This window comes from Pteropus medius, unplaced genomic scaffold, assembly GCF_902729225.1.
Source record: "Pteropus medius unplaced genomic scaffold, Ma_sr-lr_union100, whole genome shotgun sequence".
Taxonomy (NCBI): Eukaryota; Metazoa; Chordata; class Mammalia; order Chiroptera; family Pteropodidae; genus Pteropus; species Pteropus medius.
Window position 1 is genome coordinate 1,355,389 of NW_024340701.1, and position 19,458 is coordinate 1,374,846.

Here is a 19,458-nt window from a genome sequence, read left to right on the forward strand (position 1 = left end):
AAACCAGATTGGCAAGACTATATATAGAAACCTGGTTCAACCAGAAATAATGACTTTTATAAATGGCTCGCTGTTAAAATTTCTCTTGAATTTAAAAAAAAATTAAAATTGACTTAAAAAGTCTTGAAAATAATTGTCTTCAAACATTCATTCAACAAAAATTTTATAAGCACTGTGTGAAACCCTGAGCTAGATTTTAGGAGATGGGTGGGTATGTGTGATGAGCACTGATAACGGAATGTTCAATGACACATGAGCCAAGCACTGAAGTCTCCCAAGAAGTAGGGTAGCTTGAGCATTCTAGAAGATAGGCACCATAATCAGTGTGAGCTCCAGTGGTGAAAGGGTAAGGGGCTAAATGGCAGGGACCAGATTTTGATGGGCGTTCAATACCAAGCTATCAGCTTAGATTTACCTTGACAGCAATGGAGAGCCATTGAAAAGCATTAGAGGAGAAAAATATGATCAGATTAGTGATTTAAAGCAGCATCAGTATCACATGGTGTTATTCGTGTTATGAATTGAGCTGTGACCCCCCCAAATTGATACGTTGCAGTCCTAACAGCTCTGCACCCCAGAACGTGTCTTCATTTGGAAATAGGGTCATTGCAGATGTTATTAAGATGAGGCCTCCAGAACTGTGCTACAATCAATTTCTGTTGTTTAAGCCAAGGGTTCCGAACCCCCAGGCCCTAGACTGGCACCAGTGGTCTGTTTGGAACTGGACCACACAGCAAGAGGTGAGCGGCAGTTGAGCAGGAGTTTCATCTGTATTTGCAGCCGCATCCAGCACCACCTTATCACCGCCTCAGCTCCACCTCAGATCATCAGGCATTAGATTCTCATAGAAGCACTGGTCCCTGGTGCCAAAAGGTTGGGAACTGCTGGTTTAAGCCAGCCAGTTTGTGGTGCCTTTTATGATACCCTAGGAAATATGCCTACTACATCTGGGTACTTGTTAGAAATGCAAGTGATTGGGCCCCGCTCCAGACCTACTGAATCAGAAACTTGGGGTGGGATACAGGTATCTGAGTTTTAACAATCCTCAGGTGATTCTGACGCAGGCTAACTTGAGAACTACTGGACACCCATTCTGGCTAAAGTTTGGAGACCATATGGTGAATAAGAAATTTGGGAGATGTGAAGGAGGAAAAATAATTTTCCTTCTACCCATCTAAGTTCTTCTAGCTGATATAATAATCAAATTGACATGAGACAGATTAAAAGGAGAAAATCAAATTTATTACATATGTACATAGGGGGGTTCCATAAGAATGTGGGACCCAAGGACAAATAGGGCAGTTAAGGCTTAGCTGTCATTCTGAGCTAAGGAGAATGGTGGGGATGGGGGAGGGGGGCCTCCAGAGGACTTCAAAGGGGAGGAAGGCAATTCACATAGAAATGGAAAAGCAAATATTTGATAAATAAGTGGTTGCTGGGCCATCTTTAACAATGAGATGCAGAAAGGACTTTGATCAAAGGGGCTATGCTAGGTTACCCCCTGTCTATCACACCTTAGTTCATATTAAACTATTGTTATCTATGATGATAGCTTCCTTTGTGGAGCAGATTCTCTATTTAAATTCTTTTAGGCAATTAGGAGGAAGGTCAAAGGTGTTTCCTGAGTCTTTCATTTCTTAAATATAACCAGCTTAAAATAATATCTTAAAAAAGGCATATTTGAGAGTGGCAACTTCTGCTCCCCCTCAGAGACAATTTAGGATACTAAGCAGTAAAGCCAGAGAGCAATAAATGGTGGCCTGGTCCAGGGGAAAACCTGGATTTGCCCAAGGAAAGAGTGTAAAGTAAGGAAAGAAAACCATCTGGGATAGGTCCCTAGAGAACGGTGGCCTAAAGAAGGGGTGCAGCAGAAGGAGCATGAGAAATTAGGAAGGTTGAAGGAAAACTAGGAGTATGGACAACACAGAAATCAAGAGCAAAAAAGAAAAGGGTGAGTTCTGTCAAAAGAGTGATCAAGTAAGATGGGGACTGCAAAGTCCATTAGATTCAACCCCAGGGCAGTTGCTAGTGACCTTGGCCTGAGCTGTTTCCAGAGTGAGGGTGATGGATACCCAACTACAGGAAGTTGGTGACCGTGTGGACATCCCTTTTGAGAAGTTTGACCCTGAAAAATTAAAGAGAGAATGTAGCTGAAAGGGGTGTGACATTAAAGGCAGCCTTTTTTTCCCCTTTCATAAATATTAGGAGAGTGTTAAACATGTTTAAACACTGATAGGAAGGATCCAGTGCAGAGGCAAAGAGTAAAGATCCAGGAGAGAGGAATTAAGCAATAGATGGGAGGGGGAAGTGGGAGATGGATGAGAAGAGTAGGGGCATGGTGGTCTACCTCAGGTTAAGAGAAAAGACCCAGATTCTGACTCTGGTCACAGGTAGAAGGAGGGGAAGGACAAAGTGTAGGTAATAGCTCCACCACAATGATGATCATTTATGGATCTGGTCCTCTATTTTGTCACTCTCATGCAGTTCCTTCTTCTCTCACCTCTCTTGTCCTCCATCTTCCTCTACCTTTTCAGCATCTGGCAAAGCCCCAATCTTCCACGTTTTAAGCATCTGTCCTATAGCAGTTGGGCTGCTGGAAAAATCAGACAGCTGAGCCAAACCTCTCATGAAAGCCCCACTATTACTTGACATGTTGCTAGTTAGCTATTCCCACTCCCAAGACATCCATGTTATACCTTCTCTCATCAAAATCATCTCACACCACCTCCCCAACTCTCATTCTCAGCAGATAACCTCACACAGATTTCACAGAGAAAGCACAAGTCATTTATTTCCCTTACCTTCCCACCTCCTAGCCTAAAAGCCCCAGTCTCTGCCTTCCTCCTATCAAAGATCCACCCCTCCTCTAGGGCTTGTATCCCACCCCAAGCCCACAGAGCCTGTGCTGCTTTCACATATTTCCCCTCACAGCACCATCTTTCTGTCCTCTCTACCGGTTCTTCCCTGAAGAGCAAGTAGGCTCCATTATCTCCAAACTGAAAAAGAAAGGGAGAAGGAGGGAGGAAGAGACTGGGGGAACAAAGAGGGAAGGAACCCACTAGACTTACAACACCTTCCAGCCATGTTCTCCTTATGGAATATGGTGATCAACTACAACAACAATAAAATAACTTCACTGTTTTATTTTATTTTATTTTTATTTTTTAAGGTGGCATTGGTTAATGAAATTCAGTAAGTTTCAGCTGTACACTTTAATAACACAGTGACTTTAACAATAAGGCATATACATATTTACACTGTGTTCACCTCCCATAGTTAGATTTCCTGTCGCCACATATTTGACCCCCTTAGCCTCATCTACCTACCCCCCCACACACACACTCATAACCACTAGTCTATTGTCCACGTCTGTGAGTCTCTGTCTGTTTATTGCTTTTAGGTTTATATCCCACATATAAGCAGTAAGTGGTTTTCAACTTTTTCTGTCTGGCTTATTTCGCTTAGCATGATTGTCTCGAGGTTTATCCATGTTGTCACAAATGGCAGTATTTCATCTCCTCTTATGGCTGAGTAATATTGTATATATGTACTAAAGCTTCTTTATCCAATCATCTATCGTAGGACACTTTGGTTGCTTCCATGTCCTGGCCGCCGTGAATAATGCTGCTATGAAAATCAGTGTGCAAATATATTTTCAGATAGGAGTTTTCACCGTGTTTTTAATATAGAGATTTCTGTCAGGTTTTTTTTTTTTTTTTTTCAAAACAAAAACACAAACTTTCCTGCAACCACAGAGAGCAAATGGAATATTTCATTCTAAACAGTTTCCACTGAGCTTGACCTTAAGAAACTTAGTAATCGTTACTGTGGATGTATTTACATCAATGGTACAATTTTGAATGAATTTTTATATTAAACTTTGAAAAGTGACTTCTACAATTTTCTAAACAATGCCTCACAAATCTTGAAATTGATTCAAACATCAGGGACTTCAACATGTATTTTAATTAGGTAAAATAACTCCTATCGTAAAATGGAGTTCTTAGTTTTCTCCTGTCTCTACTTCCTAACTTCTCTTGTATTATGATTTTAAAAATTCATCATGAACTGCTTCTAACTCCACTGAAAAGTATAGAGGACAAAAACATACCTGATGCTTAGATTTAATTGGTATGAACATTTCTTCAAATGTGCTTTAGATCTGTTTGAAAAGTAAAAGAGAACCTCATATAGCTCTCTTTCCTCCATCTTGGAGCACGTGGAGGCCTGCCAGGAACAGGACTTCTAAAATGACAAACATGTCCGGAAGGGTACAGTCCAAGGCCATTCTTGCTGGCTGTAAGCGAAGTCTCCAGAACTAGAGAGAGCACATAGCTCTTCTGAAAACCGAAGGTGAACAGAATTCTCTCTAGACAAGAGATATGCATATGTAGACAAAGCAAAGAACAACAGTGACTTCTGGTGTCAAACCAAACACTCCCAGAGTGATCTGGGAAAGGTAATTTGTGCCCATGGAAACAGTGATGGAGTTCATGCCAAATCTTGAAGCAACTTTCCTGCTAAGGCCTTCAGACACAAAATCTGCATGATGCTATACCCATCAAGGATGTAAATTCATTGAAAAGTAAATAAATAGAAGTGTGATTTTGTTCTCTTGTAAAACAAAGCGAAACCTTATACATACAGTCAAAGCCTGCAACGTACACCCACAATTCCATTTGCTCCCTTGTCTCCAGTAATACCCACTACTCTGAAGTTGGTATGTTCTCCATCCACCCTTGGTCATGTGGTGTTGCTGTTTTCACGATACATCATTACACACTTCAAATATGACTGCTTTTCTTTTCTTTTTTATTTTATTGTATTTGTTTTGGGTTTTGGTTTTTGTTTCTTTCAGTCTCAACGAGCTTCATCTCCTTAGTTATAGGACATGTCTTCAGATGGCTCTCTGGGTTGATTGTTCTATAATTTAGTTGTAATTTTAATGTGGTCATGGGAAGAAGCAAACACAGTGTTTACTCCACCTTCCTGCCTGCTCCTTCCTTGGTCATGTGTTTTAAAAACTTATTTAAATATCATACCTTATCCATCCTTCTGTAACTTGCTTTTTTAATTCAACATTATGTTTTAAAGATTTATTTCATTGTATCTATAAGTCTTGTTCCAGTTCACCTATTTTATTTTCTGCATAATATCCCATTTGTTTGAGCACACCACAGTGCCCGGGATGTAAAAACCAGCCGGGACATTAAACAAAGGGACATATATAGTGACATTACTAGATCTGGGAAGGTTTCTCAGGTCTTCTATTATTGTAAACGAAAATGGGAATAGAATTGGTGACAAACTCACTGCATGTGAACCAATTGAATAGTTTGTTCATCTTATTAGGAAATGCATTTCCAACACATTTTTACTTTTTTGTGTTTGGACGTTAAATCCACCAACTAGCTTTATTTTAAGAACTCAAAAAGTGTGAACATATAGTGTATAAACATGATACAAAAACAAAGTTTTCCCACGCTAGTTCCTAATAACTCAGTTCCCCTCCCTGCCACAGTCATGCTGACCTGTCTATAATTCACCAGAGTTTGAAAGTCAAACTCTTAGGACAGCCATAGCGTGTAACTTCTAAAATTTACTAACCACTTGTATCCGCTCCGTTCTCACTAGGCAAGGGAAAAGCGCGCCATTTCCTGTAGCTTTCAGGGACGAATGCCTCATCGGTTTTAAAGATGCAAGTTGTGATTGGCTGTCATCCCGTATTATGTTAATGAAGCTTGGCAGCTTTAAATTTTTAAAATTTCTTTTGCACTCAAAATGTTAAAATGCAATGTTAAGTGATAGCATTGGAAAGACTGTACATATTGAAAAGCCTCTGTCTTTTTCCAGTGGAACCAGAACTAGGGAAACTACTTACCATGACTTAAAAGTGTACAGATAGTATGGGCCTAGCGGAACTTGTCAATTTCAAATTAAGACTATACTTTCAGGGATCATTTCTATAGTTTGTTACTAGAGAAGTTTCTCTGAATGTGTAGAGCACCCGAAACCACGAGGAGGAGGTAGGACGTCCTCTTCTGAGCGTGAAGTGGGCATTTGGTGTTTCCGTGTGTAACTGCCATTTGCCGTTGATGATCGTTCTTCTCTTCTTTTGGAAGAGTGAGAGGAAGAGGACGTTGTCTGAGTGGTTCTACTTTTATTTGTTGAAAAGTAGACAAGACATTAGTAGTTTTATGCTTCAAAATTGCTTCAGGTGTTTTATCTAGCTTTTTTTGCTTACCAGATTTTCATATTTTGTGTTGCTTGTGGCGGTTTGCTTAGGAACTGATTCAAATTTCAAGTGTAAGCTTGATTCAGTTATGCCGCTGACAAAACACGTCAGCTCTTTGCTGTTAAAACGTTTAGCAGCTATGCGTTTTGGTCAAGGGACAGTCTTGAGTGGCTGCCTTTTGAGAGCCAAAAAGAAAAGCACTTTAATTAAACTTTTCTTGGCACTTTCTTGTTTTAAGGCAGTTGTTCTTTTTCTCTCAGCGCCATAATTATTTCTCTTAATTGTTTCTCTGGCTAAGTGCAACTTTATTTTTTAATTTTTTAATCAATTGTAATATTGATTAGTATGATAATATAAATTTCAGGCGTACATTTATAAGACATCTGTATATTCTATCGTGTGCTCACCACCCTAAGTCTAGTCTCCTTCCGTCATCATGTATTTGACCTCTTTTACCCTCTTCAACCTCCCTCACTCCCTAAGTTTTTACTTTTTAGGTTGAAAGTTTTTAACTTGATCACTTATATACTTCAAATAATGATAACACTCATTCAATCCAGAAGGTGTATTTTAACACTCAGAGACTTAAGGTAACAAGAAATCTTTTAAAACATATAGATGCATGTGAGCATCTTTTCGTGTTTACTGGTCCTGTTGAAGGACCTGCCCGTTCTGGTCTTTTGTCCATTCTAAACTTGTTTTTGTCTTTTGTTTATCGACTTGTAGGAGTTCTTACTTTTTATATTCAGGAAATTAAACCTTTCAACAGTTTAAATGTGTTGCAAGTTATTTCTTGTAGTCCGTCAGTTGTTTTTTCATTGTTTATTATCATACAGAAGTTTTAATATATTTAATCCATCAATTGTCTCTTTATAGTTTTCTAGATTTTAATAAATCTTTCCTTACCCTAGTGTTATAAAAATATGCTCCTGTATTTTCTAAAAGTTTAAGATCTTTTACAGTTGAATTTCTAATTATCTAGATTTTTACTCCTATGCGATGTGAAGTAAGGACCTAATTTTATTTTATGGGGCATTGTTGGCAGTATTGGAGATTGCAGAGGGTTGGAGACACCCTAATGCCCATCACCAGAGACTGATAGGTGAATTGTACTATTACACAACAGTTGGAAATAATGTATTAGATGTCACATCACATCAAAAATATAATTAATGACAAAAATGAGAGCTACGATGCAGTATTATTAACATGACTTTTAAAAATCCATGCACATACACAATACATTCATACAACAATACCCATTTTGCAAGAATAAAGAACAAAAAAGAAATATATTAAACGCAGTAGAATGGTTGCCTGGAAGAAGAAGGTGAATGCTAAAGGGATATGAGAATAAAAGAATGAAAGAATGAATGATAAATAGATAATTAGATAATAGACTACTGATGATAATATGTCATGGATGGATTGTCACCTGGGGGCCAAAGATGATAATAAATAAGCAGAGCACCTTTGAAACGAGAAATAGATGATAGATAGATAGATAGATAGATAGATAGATAGATAGATAGATAGACAGACAGACAGACAGACAGACAGACAGACAGACAGATAGGAGGAAGGCAAGAAGAAAAAATGAAAGAATGGAAGAAGAAAGGAAGGCAGGAAAATAAGACTGAGTCATCATCAAAGTGTATACAATCTAGGGAAAATTATTCTTGTGCCCAGAAGGACATAAATATTTGTGACTCAAGCAGTGGAAGAGAGTGGCAAAACAGAGGGGGCAGTGCAGAATAGGAGCTGAATTTCTTCTAAGGAGTCCTTCTAAACAGTACACCTTGACTTGTCCTTTTATAGGCTCTATCAAGATCTTCAGAAGCAGCAAGTTTCTCCTCACCACAGGGCAGTATTTAAAGCAAAAGGCAAATGGTGCTAAATATCATGTAAACAATTACTCTCTTTTTCTCTACATCCCACCTCATACCCCATTTCTGTCATCAGAAGCAACCACCATCAACTCTCAGCTGTTTCTTCTGCTGGGTATATGCCTGTTTTTTGTTTTATTTGATTTGTTTTCAGAATAACAGACATATACTGTTGCCTCTTGAGCTACTAATTTTACACGTTGCTTCTTGACTTAAAAAACAAAATTCAACTGAGTAAAATTTGAAGATCTTATTGGCTTTATTCAATAATTCATAAACTGAGCAGCATCCAAACTAGCTGATAGAAAACAGCCCCTAGGAGCTGTACAAAAAAAAAGACTTAAAGGCAGAAGGGAGCAAGAACAAGGAAGTTACATTAGGTGAAAAATCGGATTATTGCAAGGTTATTTTCCTTTAGGGGATGACAGAGGTCTGTCAAGCAGATTATTTAATTAGTGCTGATCAGGCAATTCCTCATTGGTTTAATTCTATTTCTGGGAGAACTAAAACTGTAATTAAGTCTTGGTTTGGTGATGTGGGGTTTAATATAAGCAACTCCATTTTGGAGTCCTGTCTTGTCTTATTTTTAATACTAACATGCTGGATGAGGGTGCTCTCTCTCTTACATCCCTCTTCCACGTGGCCTTCTTCTCTATGTGATTGCATCACAATATTGTTCTGAGCCAAGCTGAGTTCTATGGTTACATTTACTACCATGCAAAACTATTTTCCTAGAGTTAAAATGTGCCTCATTTTAATACCATTTTTACTTTTTCTATTTTTAAATTTATGAAATATTTGACATGTAAAAGAATATATGGAACATATATTCCTGAAGCATAATAAAAAAATAGCTACCCCAACCCAATATACTAAACAGTCCTTGATTTGTTCTGTTAACTTTATTCCCTGAGAGCACCTCTCGAATCCCATCCCCCATCTCCCTGACCCCAGAAGTAACCACTCTCCTGAAGTTGGGATTGCCTGCCCAGTATCACTCTGTTTTGATTAATGTGGCTTACTTAATCTCGTAAGGGTTGTCTTCTCTATTTATTCTTTTTTCTCCATTTTACTCAGATATTCATGGATCTTATTTCTCCATGTAATATTAAAATAACTTTATGAAGTTCCTTAAAAGATTCTGCTGGAATTTTGATGGAAATTGCATTAAATTGTTGGATATATTTAGACAGAAATAACATCTTGACCATATTACAATGCATCAATTGAATTTCTTTCCATTTGCTTAATCTCTTTAAGTCCTTAAAAAACTTTAAACTTTTTTCTCTATCAAGATCATTTTTTATGTTGGTCCCTAGGCACCTTCTATAATTTTGTTGCTACCATATCTTACTTTTACATTTACTGGTTGGTTATTGCTGGTAAAAAGGAATACTAGTTTGTAAATTGATTTTATTTAGAGCGACCTCTCCAAACTCTATTTTAGTTCTAATTATTTATATATTGGTGTTGATTCTCTTAGGTTTTTCTATATAGAAAAGCACATCATCAGCAAATACTGTTTTCTCTCATCCCCTCTATGTTAGTGTTTAGTTTCTTGGTGAGTAACACAGACTCCCAAAAGAGTACCTTGAACAAGAAAGAATTTAATTTTCTCTTCAAATGAAGGAAGCTGGAAGAGAGGAAAATCTCTGGGTGTTTCATGGTGTCAAAGACCCAGACTGCTACTGTGGCTACGCAGGGCCACTAGCACATAGCTGAAACCAACTACTTCATGTGTGTATCTTTTCCCAATTCCGTCTTCAGTGACTTCAAGTTGGTAGCTTGAAATCAGCCATGGTAGGAGTATTTACACAACAGAAATGGGCAGATGATACAAATCAGGCTCCAGGCTCCCCAACACCACCCCAAGAACTTGTTAAACACTAACAGCACACCTCTTCTTCCGTTCTCACATGAGGATGGTTGCTGAGTTACAGCCATTATCTCCGCGCTCTGGTAGCAGGAAAGAGAAAGCGGAATGGAGAAAGTTGCTCTATATCTTTTAAAGAGAAGTCTCAGAATTACTTTACACAGGCTTAGAGTACTTTCATACGCATATAGTTATAATATTTTCACTTCAACCTAAACTTAGTCACATAGCCATACTGAGCATCAGGGGAGTCTGGGAAATATAGTCTTAGCTGGTAGCCATGCTAAAACAGGAGAAATACTACACATAGGCAATTAGAAGTCTCTGTTTACACCTTCCAATCCTTAAACACTGATTTCAGTTCCAGGTTGAACAGTAGTGGGAACAATAATCCTTTTCTCTGATCTTGAAGAGTCTGTCTTTATGTACGGTGTTTACACTAAGTTTTTGGCATGTAGCCTGTATTATGTTAAGGAAGTTCTCTTTATCACCAGTTTTTTGGGGTTGCTTTTTTTTTTTTGAGTTTTTATCAAAAAAAGGGCTGACTTTCTATCAGATGCTTTTCTTATTCTGTTGAGATAATCATGTTGTTTTTCTCCTTTGGTCTATCGATATGGAGAATTATGGTTGCTAGGTTTTCATATGTTAATCATCTTTGAATTCCTAAGATAAACCCTATTTTAATCATGATACATTTTTTATTTGATTTTACCTTTTGAATCTTATAAAAGAATTACAAGATTCAAAAGCCAAAACTATAAAAAAATACATAAACTCAGAGAAGTCTCACTCTTGTCTTTATCTTCTTGATATTATTCCCCCTCATCCCATGTTCATTAGTTTCTGGTTTAACCTTTCTCCATCTCCTTTTGCAAAAAAACCCCATTATTACTATTAGTAGTAGTAGTAGTACAATCACACATGTATTTTATTTTCCTTAACAAAAGATAATATATGCCTTATTTCATTTAATAATATATCCTGGAAATCACACCCTATCAGTTTATAGAGATCTTCCTCATTCTTTTTTGGCTTGATATTCCATTGAGTGGATATACTATAGTTTATTTGACCAGTTCCTATAGGTGCAAATTTAAGTTGTTTACACAATTTTGCTATAACGTATATAATACTGTAACTAATAACATATTTTTTCATATTTGTGGGATGTATCTTTAGGGTAAATTTCCAGAAGTTAATTATTGGGTCAAAGAGTAAATGCATATGTAGTTTTCTTAAACTTTGCCAAATTCTGTATGTATGCTCCAATGCTCCAAATTCCAATGTATGCTCCAACCAGCAATGTATGAGGGTATCTGTTTCTCCATAACTTTGCCAACAGGTTGTTGTTAAGCTTTCAAATTTCTACTCGTCTAAATGGCGGAAAATAGTATATCAGTATAGTTTTAATTTGCATTTCTCTTTTTTATAAGTGAAGTTGAGTATTTTTTTTTTTATATGTTTAAGGGTCATTTTTATATCTTTTTGTGTGTGTATTTTCCATTTATATCTTTTGTCCATCTTTCTATTGAGTTTTTGCTCTTTCTCTATTTTCTCAAATTTTCTTGAAAATCTGCAGTTATCTTTCAGCCATGCATCACAGATAGAAAAAGTTTCCCATAATTTTAAAGAGCTTTTTATGTACTAAGGATATTAGTCCTTTATCTGCCATATAAGTTGCTAATATTTTCTCCTAGTTTTTCATTTTTTGCCAAGCAAAAGTATTTTTTTAAATGTAGTCAAATTTATCAATTCTCTTATATATTCTTGATTTTGAGTCATAATTATAAAGGCTTTCTTCACACACATATTATTAAGAAAAATTCATTCATGTTTTCTTCTACTAGTTCATGTAGTTTTACCTTTACATTTAGGTCCCTGGTCTGTCTGAAGTTTATTCTGGTATATGGTGTCAGCTGTGGATCCAGTTTTATGTTTTCCAAATGGCTGAAACCACCGGCATAAGATAGCACCTAATTAATCCTGGAAAGTTTGGCAGAACTTATCTTCAACCGTTGCAGCTTGGAGCTTTGGAGATAGATGATTTTTTAATTATCATTTCAATTTCTTTATTAGTCTTCTCAAGTTTGCTATTATTTTTTCTTGTGCTAGTTTTGACAGTTCACATTTTTTCTAGAACTTTATCCATTTTGTCTGTTTTTAAATGTATTGATGTAAAATTGTTCATTAATTTTTTAAAAATATTTTTAATCTATGTTGTGTCTATACTTATTTCCCCTTTCATTCCATATTTTGTTCATTTGCAAATATTTTCTTATCACTCTCACCAAGTTTGTCTAGCTTACTAAGGTTTTCAAACAACTTGTTTTTAAAAATTTCTTTTTGAAATGTCTTTTTCACTGGTTTCTATCTTTATTCTTCCCTCTCTTGTTTCTTTGAATCCCAACTTTGTAGCTCTTTCATAAATTTTTGAACAAGGTTATATCAGTTAATAATTTCAGTTAGGAATGTTTTCAGCCTCAAGTTAAAGAAAATATGAATAAAGGTGGCTTAAACAAACAGGTGGGTTTTTGTTTTGCTTTATTTTGTTAAGTATTACACAGCAAGGAGTCTGGATGTAGGTGGTTGCTGGCATTAGTTCAGCTGTTCAGCCAAGAACCTTCCTGGGCTCTTCTTACCATCCGACTTGGCTGTCCTGAGTGTGTGTTGGATTTTTTAATCTGATGACTATCAACCTACCTCATGATCACAAGACAGCTGTCACAACTCCAGACGGAACATTCATGTCCAAGGCAAGAAAATAGGGGATCAGATGTTATAAGCAAAGCACTCCTTTCTATTAGAAAACAACATATGCTGTCCAGAAGCCCCCTAGAACACTCCTGCTTATATCTCATTGGCCAGGACTGTGTCACATTGCCAGCTCTAACTGCATGGGAATCTGGGAAAGCAAGTATGTAGCTTTTTCAGTACCCAATGTGAAGATGAGTAAGGAAGAAGGGGGCTGGGAATGGCTGTTGGATTATCCACCAACAGTATGTGTCACAAATAATTGGCTCATTTGTTTTCAATCTTCCTTGTTTTCTTTATTCCTTCCTGATGCCTTTTGGATGAATCCTCACCCTGATCTGTTGCTCATTGTTTCATTTTGGCTATAACTATTCTGCTATTTAACACATGTATGGATTTCAGCTATTAAATTGTTCCTACCCAGTATTTCCAACTGACTCTTATTGTCTGTTCCTGCCTTATTCAATATATTTCCTTATCTTTTGAGGGTATTTATTATACTTACTTTTAAATTTAGTCGAGTATATTAAGTCTGCTTCATATAAGATTAGTTTCTCAGTTTGTTTTTCTTTTATTGCAATTGTGTTCTTCTTTGTGTTCCCATTACTTTGGGTGTGTCAGTGAACTTGGCAGAGGAAGGCTAAGACCCAGATGCTAAGATATGAAGAAGGGGTGGTGGGGATGGGGGTATAATGTTTAAGATTCACTAGTCTAGCCCTACCTAGCCAAGATGGAGTCCTGGGGTGGTTTTCTTCCTCATTAAGTAATAGGGCAGCAATAGGGTAATGATCCACTCAGGACCCTGGGGAGTGGGGAAGGGAGGGAAGGGACAATGGTGAGCAGAACTTAAAAATCTCTCCCTCAGCCTGACCCTCATCTACTCTGGCTGCAGTCAGTCTCCCCATAACTGCCCCCCAACCACCTTCTGTCTCCTCATGGATTTCTCAGTTTTTACTTAGTTTCTCAAATTCTCAACCCCTCTTCACTTCTTTTTCTTCTTCTTCATTGTTGTTAAATAGATCTTTTCAAACAAAGTTGAGTGCAAGGATGCCATTTCAATTCATGGCCACCATCATTTCCTATATCCCCACCCCTCACCTCTTGCCCATTGGATTATTGGATTATTTTAAACAAATCTTGTAACTTTCCTCACTCTAAAGTCTACTCTGTCTGAAATTAATATAGTTATCCCCACTTTCCACTGATTACTGTGTGCATAGTATAGCTTTCAGTATAGCTATCTCCATCCATTTATTTTTAATCTAAATGTGTCTTTTTATATAAAGTGGGTTTCTTGTTGATAAATATACTTGGGTCTTATTTTTGTTTCCCTCTACGCTCTCCCTTTTGGCAACCACCAGGTTGTCCTCTGTATATATGAGTCTGTTTCTGTTTTGTTTCTGTTTTGTTTATTCATTTGTTTTGTTAGAGTCTACATGTAAGTGAAATCATAAAATATTTGTTTTTCTCTGTGTGACTTATTTCACTTAGTATAATACCCTCTAGGTCCATAGGAAAATATTTCTAACTTACTGAAGTATAAAAGAATATTATTCTTGGGAGATGCATGCTGAAATACTTAGAGTGGAAGAAGCATGATGCTTGCAACTTTCAAGTAGTGCAGAAAAAAAATAATGAAGGAAACCAAAGTCTAGAGGCTGGACTGGATCTAAGTTACACATTTTTGGCAAATCTCATTTCTGAGGCATCTCCAGGATCTGAGGGAGGGAGCTTCCACTATCAGCCTAGATTAGTTTCCCATCTTATCTGCTCTATTTAGTAATTTCCCCTCCACCACCACCGAATACAATAAAGTTGAAGGACTAGTACAACCCCACCACATGCATACCTACCAACAGATTCAACATCTTTTAATATTGTGACATCTTTTCTTTAAGTTGTATTGTAATGGCCTGCTGAAATGTGAAAGGGTTAAAGAATAATTAAAACCTGAAACTGGACAAAGGAAGTCTATAACTTAGGCCTAGTTTCTGGAACCCCTAACCACATTCTGTTAATCATGAAACTTGTAACAATGAGCTCATATGCTAACTGCCAATTTTAGCCTGTGTAACCCTGCTTGCTTGCGTGGCATGAAAAATAATCAATTGTATATAAGCTGAAAATTACTGTTTGGCCATCGCCCATGGGAACACTGGCTATTGTCCATGGGAACATAGGCAATCACCCATAGGAACATAACATTCTAACACAAGCTTTCTGCTTCTGTACTTCCCGCTTGCACACCTGACCAGTGGGTTGACAGGTAGTGAATAGGAGAAAGATGGACCTTTGTGTTTAAGACAGAATGAGGAATGGGATTTGGGGCTTAAAAACCTTGTATCTTGGCATTTCGAGGCTGCTCCTTTGCAAGGACAGCCGCCAGCTAATAAACTGTCTCCTGGTTAAGAGCACTCAAGTTGGGTCTGGTTATTCTGGACACAACAGTATTTGTGTATATGTTATTACAGGGGAAGAAAGATTGTTTTTTTCTTCTACCCTTCCAGATTCTCTGCTCGGACTCTGTAACAAAAGATAGATTAACAAGAGGAAAACAGAAGTTCACTAACATATATATCTCCTATATACATGGGACAAACTCAGGGATGAGTAACTCAAAAGGTGGCTAAAACTTGAGCTTATATAGCATCTTCAACAAAGAACAATAAATTTGAAGAGAGATGACAGGACAAAGGAAAACGGTTTTAGGCTTCCAAGGACTGAAAATTAGGAAGGTAAATATGGAGAGAGGTTTGTTTGCAGATTCCTCTGGTGCCATCTCTGGGTGGATAAGGGTCTATAGTCCTCTCCAGTAAAGGAAAATTTATATCCTGCCTTTAGGCAAAAAGGGGAAGAGTAGAGAGAGCTCTTCCTATGTTTGCTGCTTAATTGTCTTCATTGTCTTCAATTTAAAATGATTCTTATGTCAAAGGGGCATATGTTGGGGTGACATTCTGGTTTCCTTCATTATTTTTTTCTGAACTACTTGAAAGTTGCAAATATCACGACTCTTTAGCTCTAAGTATTTTAGCATGCATCTCCCTAGAGAAATTCTCCCACATAATCATGGTATCATTATTGTACTTAATTAGAAATAATTCCCTAAAATCTTTCATACCTAGTCTATATTCATATTTCCCCAATTAATCCCAATTTTTTAAAAGCCATGATCCAATCATAATTCATGCTTTGCATTTGGTTGTTGTCTGTATTCTTTTAAAATCTATAACAGTCTTTGTACTTCTCTTTTTTTCTTGATAGGGATTTTGTGGAGACCAAGACAGACGTTTCATAAACATCCGGCATCCTAAATTTGCCTGGTTATTCCTCATGGTGTCATTCAATTTATTCCTCCATACACTGTGTTTTTTAGAAACAGTTAAGTCTAGAGGCTGAACTGGATTTAGGATATACATTTTTGGCATTATTATCTCCTGAATGATACTGTATACTTCATATTGTATCCTATCAGGAGACACATAATGTAAGGTTGCCCCACTAGTGATGTTAAGCTTGATCGCTTGGTTACAGTGGTGACTGCCAAATTTTTCCAGGTAAAGGTATGCTTTCCCTTTGCAATGGTTAATGCAAATAATCTGTGGAGCAATACTTTGGCACCATAAAACATCCTATACTCAGCAACCTTTTACCTAGCATCCATGCAATCATTGTTTCATGGGAATTTCAGTATAGTTCCACTGAGCATTTTAATTTCAGTGGCTGTATTTTTTAAAGTTTTTCTAGTTTTCTTTTTTTTAATGTCTGTTCTTTTTTACATATTGCTCTATCCTTTCACAATTATTATTTTTTTTCACTTGCTATCTTTTTGATGTTAAGTATACTAATTGTATAGACTCCAATTGTTCTATTACCAATTTGAGGTGAGGATGGTCTTTTTTTTTCTTTCATGGTGATGTGTCCATGGTAATATGCTGGAGTCCCTGGCATATGTAAGTGTCCCTAATATAATGACTTTGTATTTGCTAAGGTTTTAGGGGTTTCATTATTCTTAGACCATGGGCCACTCCAGAGGCAACTCCCCTTGCTGCTCTGACTTTTTACTTCATTTTTGGCACAAAAGGAATTCTTGACTATGGGACCTTTGAGTTTCCTGTGGGTTTTACTGTTTTGTTTTGGTTTTGGACCACTCGATATTAATTTCTTGACTTTGGGTTCCTATAACAGGAGGGTATTTAAATCAGAAACAAGTGATGAGGGCTTGAGCTTTATCACCATGCACGGGTAGGAGAAATTCACTGGGTCTTCCCAAGGTTGAGGAACTGGAAATAAGGGCCCCTACAAACCCACATTGAACTTGGGAAGCAGCAAGGAAGTTTGCAACTACCTGGACCCACACGTGGAAAAAGCAAAAAAAGGTGAGGATAGGTCTGAATTTACATCACCCTCCTAACTCAGGTAGTACAGAAAATAACATGATGAACACCCATGATTCATGTAAAAAAATTTCTCTATTGTTGAAGTACCCCTTTCCAGTCATATTACTCTCTCTGAGAGGCAACTGCTCTCCTGAGTCTTAATGTTTATTATTTCAAACATAGCTTTATTCTTTTATTACATTTGTTTGTATCCCTGAACAATATCCCACTTCTCTCTCTAGTCTGGCTCTCATCCTCGATCCTTGGTGAGTAGTCTTCACCAAGACTACTCAAGGTCACCATTGACTTAGGTACTAGCAAATTTTTTTGTTGTTCTAGCAAATTTATAGAATACCTCTATATCCTTATCTTACCTGCCCTCTCTGCAGCTCTCCAGTTTTCTTGTTCACTCCTTCAGAGGCTCCTACTCCCTGGTTTTCCTCATCCCTTCAAACTACCCTAATCTCATCTCATTTGTTCCTCCTCCGCCGCCCTACTTCAATATGCTGGCATGCTCTATGGCTCAGTTATGGTTTCTCTCATCTCCATCTACACTTTCTCCCTAGGGTATCTCCTTCAGTTCCTTGACTCTAAATATATCTACGTAAATGACTGCCAAATCTCTATCTCTGACTTCCATCTCTCCCTGATCTTCTAGCTTGTAAATCCAACTGTTCACTTGATACCTCCACTCTGAAATCTTGTGGACATCTGACTCAGTATGACCAAAATAAAACCCTTGATCTACACCACTAGGCCAAACTCTTTCCTTTATAACCCCACTCCCCTATTTCAGGAAGTGGTCCATTATCCGACTGTCTCTAGCCAGAAGCCAGGAGTCATCCATCGTTACCCTTTCTCCTTCAGCCCCACATCCAACCTATCAACCTAAATAAAGAGGTAAACCAAAGCAAGCTCAGATTACCAGAAATTGAGTTTATTCAGGAATAGCACAGGAATTGCTATTTGGGAAATGCATGCTGTAGCAAGCAAGCATTGAGGGTTTCAACAGGCTGTACATATGGGCAAGGAGCACAAAGGGGGAAATTCAGCCAGAGTTCAAGCAGTAATTTCACTGCCTTGAGGATGAGGATTTTTATTGGATGTTCATTGGGCAGGAGATAAGTCCCTTATCTTCTGTAAATCAGGCATTTATGGGAAATCAGTCTCTCAGTCCTTAAGTTCTGTTCTGAGGGAACATGTGTGAGATTCTCCATTTCATATCCTCTAATTTTAATTAAAATCCTTTCACAAACCTATCAGCAAGACCCACTCACTCCTCTTCCCAAACAAGGTATACCTTTAATCCATTCTCTGAGCTACATTTCTGTAGTCACTACCCCAGGCTAGGGCGACATAATGATGTCTTGCCTGCTAAATGGTCTCCTCACTTCCAGTCTTGCCCCCTTCAAACCACACAGCAGGAAGCCTGACATAAAAGCAAATGCAACTCAGATCTTGTCACTCCTCTGCTTAAACTTCTTCAATTACTTTTCTTTAGAATAAAAGCCAAAATTACTACTATAAACTAAATGATCTTACTCCTCTCCCCCTCACCTACTGCCTTCCAGCCACACTGGCTTTTTCCGTTCCTCCAGACCAAGTTCTTTCCTGCCTCAGAGCCTTTGCACACACCATTCTAAGATCTTGGTCTGAAAAGTTCTCCACCTCCCTGCCCTCCATTTTGATATGGCCTGTTCCTCGTTTTCTGGACTACGGTTAAATAACACTTCAAAGATTGCTTTCCCGGCCACTTTATCTAAAGTAGGTTCCCACATTATTCACTACCCCAGTTCTGTTTCTCTCAGAGCACTTACCACGATTTGTTATTTACTTTTCTACTCCGTTCATACTAGAAATGTGAGGTCAAGGAAAGTAAAAACTACTATCTCCAACACCTAGCACCAGGCCTAGCACATGATAGACACAACAGATATCTAGTGAATAGTGAGTCTGTGTCATCCAGGCACTTTAAACATAGTCTCTCCTTTAAATTTCGCAATAACTCCGCGAGGGAGGAAACATGCTCCCCATTGTGCGAAAAAGGAAACCGAGGGTCAAGTTTCCAACTTGTCCGCGGTCACCAAGCTAATAACTGAAGGAGTCGGGATTCGAACCCATGTCTGTAGGACCCCAGAGCCCTCAGCCAAACACCACGCTGAAGCTCCTCGGTTTTGGGAAACCCAGCAGCACAGAAAGGTCCTTGGCTATTACTCCAGGAACAAAAACACTCTGGTCTCGCGGGCTGCCGAAGTTCCCAGCAGTCCCTGCGCTCAAGAGTGGGGGCCGGACAAGTGGGCGGTCCCAGGCCCCGGAAGACCGACCGGAGACTTCGTA

General features: G+C 38.0%; 1 non-coding gene across 1 annotated transcript; it reads left to right on the forward strand.

Annotated features, from left to right (window-relative positions):
* The first annotated feature begins 5,938 nt into the window (after positions 1–5,938).
* LOC120581405 (small nucleolar RNA U3) lies at positions 5,939–6,153 on the forward strand. The gene has a single exon (XR_005647261.1). It is a non-coding gene; the product is annotated as a small nucleolar RNA U3 (small nucleolar RNA).
* Positions 6,154–19,458: the final 13,305 nt, after the last annotated feature.